The 12,494-nt window shown below is 41.2% G+C and overlaps 1 pseudogene; it reads left to right on the top strand.

Moving 5' to 3' along the window:
• The first annotated feature begins 219 nt into the window (after positions 1-219).
• Positions 220-839, top strand: LOC129068675 (protein-L-isoaspartate(D-aspartate) O-methyltransferase-like; annotated as a pseudogene).
• Positions 840-12,494: the final 11,655 nt, after the last annotated feature.

Raw genomic sequence — 12,494 nt, 5'->3', positions numbered from 1 at the left:
AGAGCAAGAGATGAGAAAGCGAGAGAGAGAGAGAGAGAGAGAGAGAGAGAATATGCAGGTATAAATGGAAAAAAATGACAATGAATAAGTACTTATCAATGATTACCTTAAATTAAATGCATTAAAATTTCCAATCAAAAGACATAGGGTAGCTGAGACCTTTCAAGCTGCTACCCTGGTGCTAGAGCTCAGAGGGCGTGAGTCTGAGTAGAAAATGGAATTATGAAGATGGACAAAGTATTTGAAATAATGCAGGCTCCTGACCACTCCCACCATGCAAATGTAACCCTTTAATGGATTCTCCACAATCAATAGGCTTCCAAGGGACAATCAGTGCTCCACACATGCATGCATATGCACTAGAAGTTCTGTTTGACCAACTGCATGAAGGAGCTATTATAGCTCCTTATGTAGGACCTGGAAGTGGAATCCTTACTGCACATTTGCATATGTGGTTGGAGCTAGTGGAAAAGTCATAGGAATTGGCCACATTAAAGAGGTAGTAGACAGCTCGATAAATAATGTCAGAAAGGATGACCCAATGCTTTTGTCTTCAGGGGAGTGCGACTGGTCACTGTGGATGGAAGAATGGGATACACTGAAGAAGCCCCTTATGATGCTGTTCATGTAGGTGCTGCAGCCCCAGTGTGCCCCAAGCACCAACACACCCGCAAAAGCCTGGTGGGAGAGTGACGTTGCCAGTTAGTCCTGCAGGTGGAAATCAGATGCTGGAGCAGTATGACGGACTGCAAGGCGGCCGTGTCAAAATGAAACTGATGGGAGTGGTACACGTGCCTTTAACAGATAAATAAAAGCAGTGGTCCGGGGACGGGCTGTAAAAGCAACATCAGCTTGACCAGCATATAATATTACAGTAGATTGCTTATCTGGGTCCTCAAAACTTTTGAAAACCAACAGCATTACAGTTTGTTTTGGACTTTGTCACATTATTATTTTCAGCATGAAAATGTGTGATTTTATAGGGTTTTTAATTCTTCAAAGAGGCAGAAAAGCCAAATTGGTAGAGAAAGGATGCAAAGTGTACACTTGTTCTTACTTTAACATGCCCACATTTTACTTTAAAATATTAAATAAAAGGATTCTGCAAAATGGAAAACAGTTTTGAATTGATTTGGAGTAGGTTTTCTTTTCCTAGACACTTAATTCTGTTCCAATATTAATTTTTCAGGTTGCTTTTGTGTATCAGATAACACCCCCATTCACAAGTTAAGATTCTTGATTTTTGGATGTCTGTTAGATGCAACTAAGAAAATAGAGGTGAGCTTCCTTTTTTAAAGCATTTGATGTGGTGACATATCATAGCCTGTTATAGATACAATCAGCTGCTTCATTACCTTAAAACTAAGCAATTGTAAATATTAAACTTTAAGAAGATGGAAGGTGATGTCCCTTAACATTCAGCAGTTCAGATTGGACATGACTGACATAGTTCTTCCTTTTTCTCTTTAAAAGTTATAGGAGAGTTGTAGCTCAGTATTATTTCTTCTGTTTTTAATTTGTTGCTGAAAATGCATATGTATATAACATGCTGTGTAAGCTGTGTCCTAGTTACTGAACAGTTTATATAGTGCTGCTTTGCCAAATAAAGTTAAAAGTAAAAGAAAAAGAAAGACATAGGGTAGCTGATAGGATAAGAAAACATGACCCACACATATCCTGTCTACAAGAGACCCACTTCAGAACAAAAGGCCTACACAGACTGAAAGTGAAGGGGTGGAAAAAAATATTCCAAGCAAATGGACAGGAAAAAAAAAAAAAAGCAGGGTAGCAATACTTATATCAGACAAAATAGATTTCAAAACAAAGGCCATAAAAAGAGACAGAGAAAGATACTTCATAATTCTAAAGAAAAGAATCCATCAAGAAGATATAAACATTATAATTATATATGTACCCAACATAGGAGCACCTAAATATATAAGGAAAATCTTGGAGGACTTCAAGAAAAATATAGAGAGCAACACACTGATAGTAGGAGATTTTTACCACCACCCTGTCAACAATGGACAGATCTTCCAAAGAATCAACAAGGATTTTGTAGAACTGAACAATGCCCTATATCAAATGAACTTAACAGATATATACAGAGGCTTTTGCTCCAAAGCAGAAAAATATACATTCTTTTCAAATGCAATGGAACATTGTAAAAGATAGGCCACAAGATAAGACACAAAATAAGCCTGAACAAATTCAAGAAAATCACATCAAGCTTTTCTTGGACCATAAGGGCTTCAAACTAGAAACCTACCTCAAGGAAAAAACTCAAAAGGAGTCAAATTCATGGACTGAATAACATGTAACTAAACAATAAATGGTTTAACAATGAGATCAAAAAGTTTCTGGAAACAAATGAAAATGAACACACAACAGCCCAGAACCTATGAGACACAGCAAAGGCACTCATGAGAAGGAAGTTCATAGCAATACAGGCCTACCTAAAATATTAGAAAAATTTCATATAAAGAACTTAACCCTCCATCCACCAGAACTAGAGGACATAGAGAAAGGGAGAATCTTGGAGGACTACTAGAAGACAACAACAAACAAAGCCCAGAGTGAGTGGAAGGAAATAATCAAGATCAGAGCAGAATTAAATGACATAGAGACTAGAAGAACAATTCAAAGAATTGATAAATCCAGGAGTTGGTTCTCTGAAAAGATGAGCAAAACTGACAAGCCTTTAACCAGACTCAACAAGAAAAGAGAGGATCCAAATAAATAAAATCAGAAAGAGGAGAAATTACAAGAGATACTGCAGAAATACAAAGGATTGTAAGAAATTACTATGAACAAATACATGCCAAAAAATTTGAAAACCTGGTGAAATGGACAAATTTCCAGAAATATGTAACCCTCCAAAACTGTGTTGAGAAGAAGCAGAAAGCCTGAATAGACCAGTAACAGCTAGCGATATTGAAGTACTAATGCAAAAAGCTCCTGGTACACAAAAATCTGGGACTGGACGGCTCAAAGGACAATTTGACCAAATATTTAGGAAAGAGCAAACCCTTATCACGTGGTATGTCTTTACTGCCTGGCTTATTTCACTTAGCATATGCTTTCCAGTTCCATCCATGCTGTCGGCAAGCGTAGGAGCTCCTTCTTTCTGCTGTGCAGTATTCCATTGTGTAAATGTACCATAGTTTTTTTGATCCACTTATTTACTGATGGGCACTTAGGTTGCTCCCAGCACTTGGCTACTGTAAATTGTGCTGCTATGAGATTGGGGTGCATAGGCTCTTTGTAATTGCTGTTTCAGGATTGTTAGTCTGTATTTCCAGCAGTGGAATCGCTGGGTCAAGAGGGAGTTTCATTTTTAGTTTTTTGAGGAAATTCCATACTGTTTTCCATAGTGGCTGCACCAGTCTGCATTCCCATAACAGTGTCCTAGGGTTCCCTTTATTCCACAACCTCTCCAGTACTTGTTGTTTGTTGATTTGTCTATGATGGCCATTCTGATAGATGGAAGTGGTATTTCCTTGTGGTTCTAATTTGCATTTCTCTGATGGCTAGTGATGCTGAGCATCCTTTCATATGTTTCTGGCCCTCTGTATGTCATCTGTGGAGAAGTGTCTGTTCAGGTCCTTTGCCCATTTTTAAATTGGATTGTTTGTCTTCCTGGTGTGGAGTCATGTGAATTCTTTATATACCTTGGAGATCAAACCCCTGTCTGAAGTAGCATTGGCAAATATATTTTCCCATATGGTTGGTTCCATTTTCATTTTCCTGGTACTTTCTTTAGCCATGCAGAAGCTTTGTATTTTGATGGTCTCATTTGTTTATTCTTTCCTTTATGTCCCTTGCAGTAGGGGACATATTGGTGAAAATATTGCTGTGTGGAATATCTGAGGTTTTCCTGCCTAAGGTCAGCAAGGAACGTGTATACGGGACACATGGACAAAGCCAAAGCGGGGTAGGACTGAGGGTGGGAGGTGCGGGGGGGGGGCAGGGGAGAGTGGTGGTGAGAAATGGAGACAACTGTACTTGAACAACAAAAATTAAAAAAAAACAAAAATAAAAATGTTATATAACATAAAAAAGAAATTCAGCTCAGCCATCTAGCAGATGTGAAGCTTGGAACTTGGCATTTAATATCTGTAACCCTCTCTGTTAAGTTTTTCAGAAGGTTATATTACAGAGGATAAAAACTGCTAGCCTAGTTGTTTAATGTTAATATTTTTAAGAAACTTTAAAACAAGAATGTATGTTGTAAAATTAAAATATTTTAATGTTAAAAGCATAAAGTTTATAATTTGTAAAGTACTCACAAATTAAGACACCATTGCATTTAATAAATCCCAATATCTTAAAAAAGAATAAAAATTTTAAACAAAAATTCATAGGAAGCTTTCTAAATGCACAGGAAGCTATTCAAATATAATGTACTATATACCTGCAATCGAGGAGTGTTTCTGGCAGAGAAACAAAACATTCTCTTTAAATAGTGCAGGCCAATCTGGCTTCATGCAAATGCATTTAGAGTAGTTTGAGGTTTAGGTATTTTAGAAAGCTGGCAGTGAATCTAACTCATGTGTTCTGTGTCCTTCAATGAACAGTGATATTTTACTGACTTTCTGGAAACAAACGATGAAATTTTATTTGGTGTTTCTGCTACATCTGTTAATTCTACATATGGCTTTCTAATGGGGTATACTATATGCTTTTAATAGTTTCCCGTAATATTAAGAGATAATTTATATTGAGTACTTTCTACATCCCAGTGACTGTTCTAAGTACTGTCTGTGGATTATCTCACGTAACCCTCATAGCAACACTTTAATGACCTCATTGTTTTATAGATGCCACAGAGGCCCATGGAGAGAATTGTAATCAACTAGTAAGTAATGGAGCTGGGATTCTGGCAAAGTGGCGTCACTCCCGAACTCGAACGCTGAGTCCTCACTAACACAAAATGTGATCCTCCGTCCAGCAGGGTCACTAGTGCCTGGGAACCTCCTAGAAATACAGACCCACTGAAGATCTACATTTTTAACAAGATCCCCAGGTTATTGGTATCTTAAGTTTGAGAACCATAGCTCTAAACCACTATGCAATCCTGCCCATAAAAACATAATTATCTTTTAAAATAGATTTCTGTTTAGAAAAATTTGACTTTCAGCCAAGATGGAGGCACAGGTATATATACTTTGGCTCCTCACATAACCAAAAGAAGGACAACAAATTTAAAAACAAAAAATAACCAGAACTGCCAAAAATATTGAACTGTATGGAAGTCCAACAACCAAGGAGTTAAAGAAAAAACATTCACCCAGACTGATAGGAGTGGCAGATACAGCAGCTGGGGCAGGGAGGATGCGGGGCAAGGTGGCAGCTGGCTGACGGCAGTTCCACGTTTGTGTTCAGATAGAACGGGAGGAAGAGCTGGGGAGTGAGACAGACCCCGCAACCCAGGGTTCCAGTGTGGCATAAAAAAGCCTTAAAATCTCTGGTTTTAATAACCTATGAGGATTGCAGCGGTGGGAGAAACTCCCAGCCTCACAGTAGAGTTTGTTGGAGAGATCCACAAGATTGTAGAATGTACACAGACACACTTACCTGGGAATCAGCACCAGTAGGGCTTAATTTGCTTGTGGGTAGCAGGGGACGTGGCTGAAAGCCAGCCAAGAGCCAAGCAAGCAGCACGGATCTCTTTCGGACCCCTCCCCCACATATGGCATCAGAACACAGTGACTTGGGTTGTCCCGCCCTGGTGAATACGTAAGGCTCTGCCCCTTACAACATGCTGAGACTAAGAAATATGGCCCAAATGAAAGAACAGATCAAAACTCTAAAAGTAGAACTAAGCGATGAACAGATAGCCAACCTATCAGATGCACAGTTCAAAACACTGGCAATCTGGATGCTTACTGAATGGTTGAGTATGGTCGCAAAATGGGGGAAAAAGTGAAGACTATGTCAAGTGAAATAAAGAAAAATATGCAAGGAGCCAACAGTAAATGAAAGGGAACCAACAGTAAAGGGAAGGAAAGTGGGACTCAAAACAATGATTGGGAGCAGAAGGAAGAGATAAACATTCAACCAGAACAGAATGAAGAAACAAGAATTCAAAAAAATGAGGAGAGGCTTTGGAACCTCTGGGAAAACTTCCTAATCATAGGGATGGCAAAAGGAGAAGAGGAAGAACAAGTAATTGAAAACTTATTTGAAAAAATAATGAAAGAGAACTTCTCCAGTCTGGCCAAGGAAATAGACTTCCAGGAGATCCAGGAAGCTCAGAGCCCCAAAGAAGTTGGAGCCAAGGAAGCACACTCCAAGGCACATCATAATTACATTACCCAAGATTAAAGATAAGGAGAGAATCTTAAGAGCAGCAAGAGGAAAGGAGACAGTTAACCTACAAAGGAGTTCCTGTAAGATTATACACTGATTTCTAAAAAGAAACCTTGCAGGCAGGAAGGGGCTGGAAAGTAGTATTCAAGGTCATGAAAGACAAGGACCTACATTCAAGATCACTCTGTCCAGCGAAGCTCTCATTGAGAATGGAAGGGAAGGCAAAGTGTTTCCCAGATAAGGTCAAGTTAAAGGAGTTCATCATCACCAGGCCTTATTATATGGAATGTTAAAGGGACTTATCTAAGAAAAAGAAGAAGATAAAAAACTATAAACAGTAAAATGACAAACTCACAACTATCAACAACTGAACCTAAAGAAAACAAAAACAAACTAAGCAAACAACTAGAACAGGAATAGAATCTCAGAAATGGAGATCAGAGGGGAGAGGGAGAGGGGAGAATGAGGGAAAAAGTACAGGAAATAAGCAGCACAAATAGCAGGTACAAAATAGACAGGTTAAGAATAGTATAGGAAATGGAGAAGCCAAAGAACTTATATGGACGGCCCATGGACATGAACTAATGTGCGGAATCCCTGTGGGAATGGGGGTGCAGGGCGAAGAGGAATAAAGGGGAGAAAAAAATGGGACAACTGTAATAGCATAATCAATAAAATATGTTAAAAAATAAAATAGATTTCTATTTTTATGTATAACGTTACTGAATTCCATCTTTATGCTATTCTGGGTATTCTTATCATATATAAAGTATTTTATAAAGAGATCTAATAACTATAAAGAGATCTAGTAACTAATAATTCTTTATAAAGAGATCTAGTAACTAATAACTACATAAGCAGGTACCTAAAGTAGACCTAAGTTATCTTGAAATCAGTTATATGAAGAACAGAAAAAAAATCCCAGATTATAAACAGCAAGTCTTTCACTCTACAGCAGCAGCTAAATATTTCATATCTGAGTCTTCCTTACAATCACAGTACAATACTTTCCCTTTGAGTACAGACTCTAGTGACAGGCTGCCTGATTTGAATCTTAGTTTTTAATTGTAGCTGTAGGACCTCAGGGAAATTACACAGCTTTCTGAACCTCCACGTCATCATCCTGGAAATGGAGTCTAAAGTGGTACTTACTTGTCAGGATTGTTGTGCAGATGAAATGAGTTAACCCATGTAAAGGATTTAGAACAGGGCCTGACAGGAAGTCAATGAGTAACTCTGCTACTTTAGTTGTTAGCTATGGTTCCCACCCTGGAATAAAATAGAGTCACATCTCATACTTCTTGGTTTTCAATTGGTAATAAATGCACAACTACATTTGTTAGCAGAGCTAACCACATAAAGGCATGTCTTTGCTGTTATGGTTCAAATCACAAATTTCATTTTCTGTACTTTTTGAAAACTATCTCCCTGTGACACTTCCAGCCTGGGATTCTGCCAAATGCCACTGGACTGTTGTACTTGACCTGTTAAATCCAATGAGATCATATAAAAATCATAATGAAATGTGTTAACAGTATATTGGATATTTAAATTCATGTGCTTTTAAAATGAATAAAGATCATGAGTGTAAGCTCACTTGGACAACTGCTTGCATAAGCAATACAGGAAAATAAGATGGATATAGAATGTTTAGGAGCTGAATCCTCCAATGAATGTGTTTCTTTCTTTCAGGGTGAACATAATTCTGAAATAATCATGGCCATCTTTAGGAGAATAATGTTTTTTAAGTAAGTGCTCACTTAACAACTTTTCAAGAATATATCTACTGTATGAAGTGAGATTGTGTGTCTCTGAAATCTACCACTTTGAAAGCTGATTTGTGAAAGGCACTGAGATAGAAAAAAAGTGCTTAGTGAAAAAAATGCCCTGAGAAACTTTCACCTTGCCAATTCCAGGACCAACATCCAGAGAGTTCTAATTCACTAGGCTTGGGATGAGGGCCAGGTATTTGAATTCTTAACAAGTGGCTGAGGTAATTCTGCTTAAATTAGTCTGCTCAATTACACTTTGAGAAACATTGCAATAGAGGCAAAAACATAAATTGAAAAGAGGCTTTTCAATAATTTCAAGTAAAAGGATAGGAGAAAAAATGAAATATGAGCTTGGAAGGAAACTAGAAAAATTAGGATTCAATCCCATTTGCAGGTGAAAAATAAAACTTTAGAGCCCAATATCTGCAGTTGGGCATTGTGCTCTCCATTGAAACACAATTTCTCTCCCTAAAATTACCCTCATTTGTCATCAAAGAGACTGCGGTAAGTCTAATTTCAATTTTGCCTGATTATTTTCATAAACACAACAAGAACAGCAATTGATCATATAGGCTCTTTCAAATCTGTTTTGCTGGAGATTCACAAGACACCTTCAGACTGAGCTTTAGTCAGCTTCTCAGGGCAAAGAAGCCAAGCCACACAGTTACCATCCTTCTTTGCCTGCAATACCTGTAGGTTTGGGTGGATTCCTCAAGTTCTCGAGGTCCCAAAAGTGTCTTGAGGTTCCTTCCTTGTCATGTCTCAGGAAAGCAACCTTCATTCATTATCTGGAAAGACTACCATGAACTATGTGACCAAGCAAGAGAGCTACTGATGCAGTGTCAGCCATACAGAATTTATCTGCACACCTGATGACATTACCAGATATATTTAAATTGCAAAGAGGATCAAACTGTCACTGATTAATTTTATTCCAGCAACACCTTGCATGTGGAAGTCCTTTCAACTGATAGTCTCTCAGAGTCAGAAACTGGTTTATGTTTGCTGTGTTCATTAACCTTTGTGTCCTTTCTGTCTTTATGGAGTGTATACTACAACCTTATTTACCTGGTTGCATGTTTACACAGTACAGGCCTCGCGTTAGAAGCCCATTTCCATCTTCACCTCCTGAAATGAGGCTCAGTGGTTTGATTGGATTGACTTGTCAGGAATATATGGTTGAGTTGGATACAACAATTCCCTATCAAGATGAAGATGCTTTAAGATTCCAGGCTATCCCTACTTTGGAAGAATTAGCTAACAGCCTCTTTGTACCAGTCTCAGGTTCCATTCTTTCTCCTCTCTCAGATCAGGCAAGAAGAGACTTCCATACCCTACACAGGCAGGGATCACAGCCCTTGTCAGCAGGGAGTTCTTACTGAAGAAGAAGAAATTCTCCTCCCTCATCACCACTAAAAGATTTTAGAGATGGAAGTCCCTGAGGGGGTAAGGAGACAGGATAGCAAAAAGCTAGGAAAATTCCTTGGCAAGTGGAATAGATAAATAGAGAGAGATGGCTGAACACAATGGCTGAGCAATTTACAGCTAGGTAAGTGTAGGTGGTCACCAGGACAGAAGGCCCCAAGTGCCTGGCAGGGGGAAAAACTGGAAAAATGGGGACCTTTCATCCCCTGGCCTTTCCCTCTGGAGAAAACACCTAGGCCTCACTTGTGTTTCAGCTCCAGGCCCAGAAAAGCAGCAAAACCAGGTGGCCAACACCAGGGCCGACTGTAGTGATGGAAGACCCCCTGCCCTGTCACTGACTGATCAGCGGAGACCAGGACCCTGAGAGGACGCACCTGGAGAACTGATGGATGTTCTGCTGAGACCCTCCCCTGAAACCTTTCCTAAGATTTCTGCCTGTAAGAAAGTGATAAAAAGCCTCAAGACAAAGGACCCAGCCCATGCATTCCTTCTGAGGAGCAGCCAGACCACTCCCTCCCCCCCAATTTCTTCATAGGCATGCATCTCCTAAACTCTAAGGCGATGGGCAGCCGCCGGCTTGTCCCAAGCTGATCCCCTGAACCTGTCCCTAAAGCCTCCCTTTTCTCTGACATCCTAGTGAGCCAAGGCAGCCAGGCCTGGGCTCTCCTGTTGCTTCTTGTATGCTACCCCCTTCCTTGTTTCATTATCCACAGCTTTAATGATGCATCCTCACAGTCAAAAAGAAAATGCTTTTGTTGACTACCCATTTCTCTTTGCAGCATTGTCCTTTTCATATTCATTTTACCATCTTTTGATCCCACTTGCTTCACCTTCTTTGGCTTTTCTCCCTTTTGTTAGTGTCCTCCAGGCCAATTCTTAACTTTTTGCTTTTTTCTCCTTTGCCCCTTCTCAAAGAACACATCTTCTGGATCTTTCAGTCATAGCTTTGCAGATGATCCTACATAATGACCATAAAAATATATTCGTACTAAAAATCTCACCCAAAGTGCAGGCAGGGCTTCCTGCTGGCAGAGGACAGTGGAGAATGGCTCCTTGGTGACTTTTCAGCATCCGACTCCTTACACAATGTTGTAGAACCTGGCCCTCACCCAGCACTTCCTCTGTGGATCTCTGTGGCAGCACGGAGCAGCATGGGGTGAGGTCAGAGAGAGCACTGCTCCTTCTGGGTGAGGATGCAGTGGGGGCAGCACATCCTCCACAAAAGCTCTAAGGGTTTTTTACCTTCTTTGGAGGAGCCCATGGGAGACATCTGGGCTTTCCCACTCAATCTGCCTCATGTGTGCTTGGAATTAAGGTCCAGAGGTCTAGGGCTTCACAGGTGGAAATTACACCCTTGGTCTTCAGGGGTCTAGGTGTAAGTGGTAGATCCCCACTTTTATGGGGGGCTGTCTTGGTCATTCTCTTCATTGTCCTGTTCCTGACTGTGTCCTTTGGGCAAGGACATGAGATGGTGCTGGGTGGTCCCAGCTTGACTCCCTGCTCAGGTGGTGGAGTTAAGAGAGAAAATCTGTACCCCAAAGGAGAGATAGATATATACCATTCTTGAGGGTCCAAACATCCTGGAATTACAAACAGACAGCACAGGCTTCTTTGGAGGGTCCTTCCAGTTCACCAAAGAGAGGATCCCCAGAGGGAAGTGCATCTTCTGCAGAAGAGAACACCGCCTTTTTGGTGTGATATAAAAGCCAGAAGCTACAGGTCCATGATTCTGGTTGAGGAGCCTGTGACCAGGGCCCATGGTAGTGCAGGAGCAGGGTGGTCTCAGCCAGACAGGGCATCATCGGAGGGCAGAGGGCATCAACAGCAGACAGAGGAAACCACTGTACAGTGGTCACTGGGCAAGGGACAGTGGTAGAATAATACACAAAACTTAGAAAGCAAATTTCCCATCTAGAGCCAGTTGTTACACACTAACTGAGAATAGTGTAGACACCGAGAGACCTTCTCCTTCACTTCCTACTCCTCTGGTGCTCTAGCACACGCTGAACTAACTGCAGCCAGGAGTTCTGATGTCTCCATGGAAATGTCAATGGAGAAAGGAGCACACAGAGAAAGGTGCATGCGCCAAACCCAGTGTGTGGGAACATAGAGATCAAAGGGCAAATGGCGGGACTCAGTGACTGAGTCAATCATTTTGTGACTTCCAAGGGTGTGAGGCCACCAGCTGCTGGCCCTCCATGAGGGGTGTGTTCCAGAACACCAAGGCCCCATTTGTCAGATGTCGCCCTACCTGGCCCCAGGACCTACAGGCACTTTGGCATCTCCCCTGTGTCACAAGATACAAGAGATTGTTCAAAGTCAGTCCTGCAACCACCAGACCCTGCCCAGATGTGGCCCATCTCCTCTGGGACCTTCCCAGAGTCTCTCTGAAACTTGGAGGCCAGGTGCACTTTCTCCATGGCTCACGAGCCAGATGCGGAAGGCTCTGAGTAGACATGGAGCCCTGACCTGACGGGGTGCTGGACCCCAAAATATCCCAGAGAAGAGCTAGCAGCTAGTAAGGATTGAAACCTAACATGCTGAATTATTGATGCATAAAAAAGTGAGTTTTTCCCCAGTTGCCTTCTTTGGCGGGAAATAACTGTCCTTGTCAGGCAACGGAGAATGTGAAGGGGGAAGCATCCCCGCAGTGGCTTCCCTGTCTTTTGAAGATGACACAGCAGTCAGAAGTCTTGAGAATGCCCAGAGGACAGTCACTGTCAGGATACTTCCTAAATAGCCAGGCCATTTGTTTTGTGGGGCAAGTGCTCACCAGCACTGCACCTGCTGTTCCCGGCCTTGAGGAGCAGCTTCCTTGCAAAGTGCCCTCACTTGTTCCTCGCCATGGCCTGTCCCCTGGAGGCGCCACGTACAGAGGGTTTGAGGAGCACTGGTAACCATATCTTCACGGGGGCCTTAGGCATAACTTTTTAAAGTGCTTTAATTTTACAGGTTAAACAATATTTCCCTAACAAATAGAGAAGG

Source organism: Pteronotus mesoamericanus, unplaced genomic scaffold (genome assembly GCF_021234165.1).
Source record: "Pteronotus mesoamericanus isolate MK-2021 breed Mesoamerican mustached bat unplaced genomic scaffold, CSHL_Meso_final contig_22, whole genome shotgun sequence".
Classification (NCBI taxonomy): Eukaryota; Metazoa; Chordata; class Mammalia; order Chiroptera; family Mormoopidae; genus Pteronotus; species Pteronotus mesoamericanus.
Note: the sequence above shows the minus strand (reverse complement) of the source record. Positions and strands in the feature narration are given on the sequence as shown.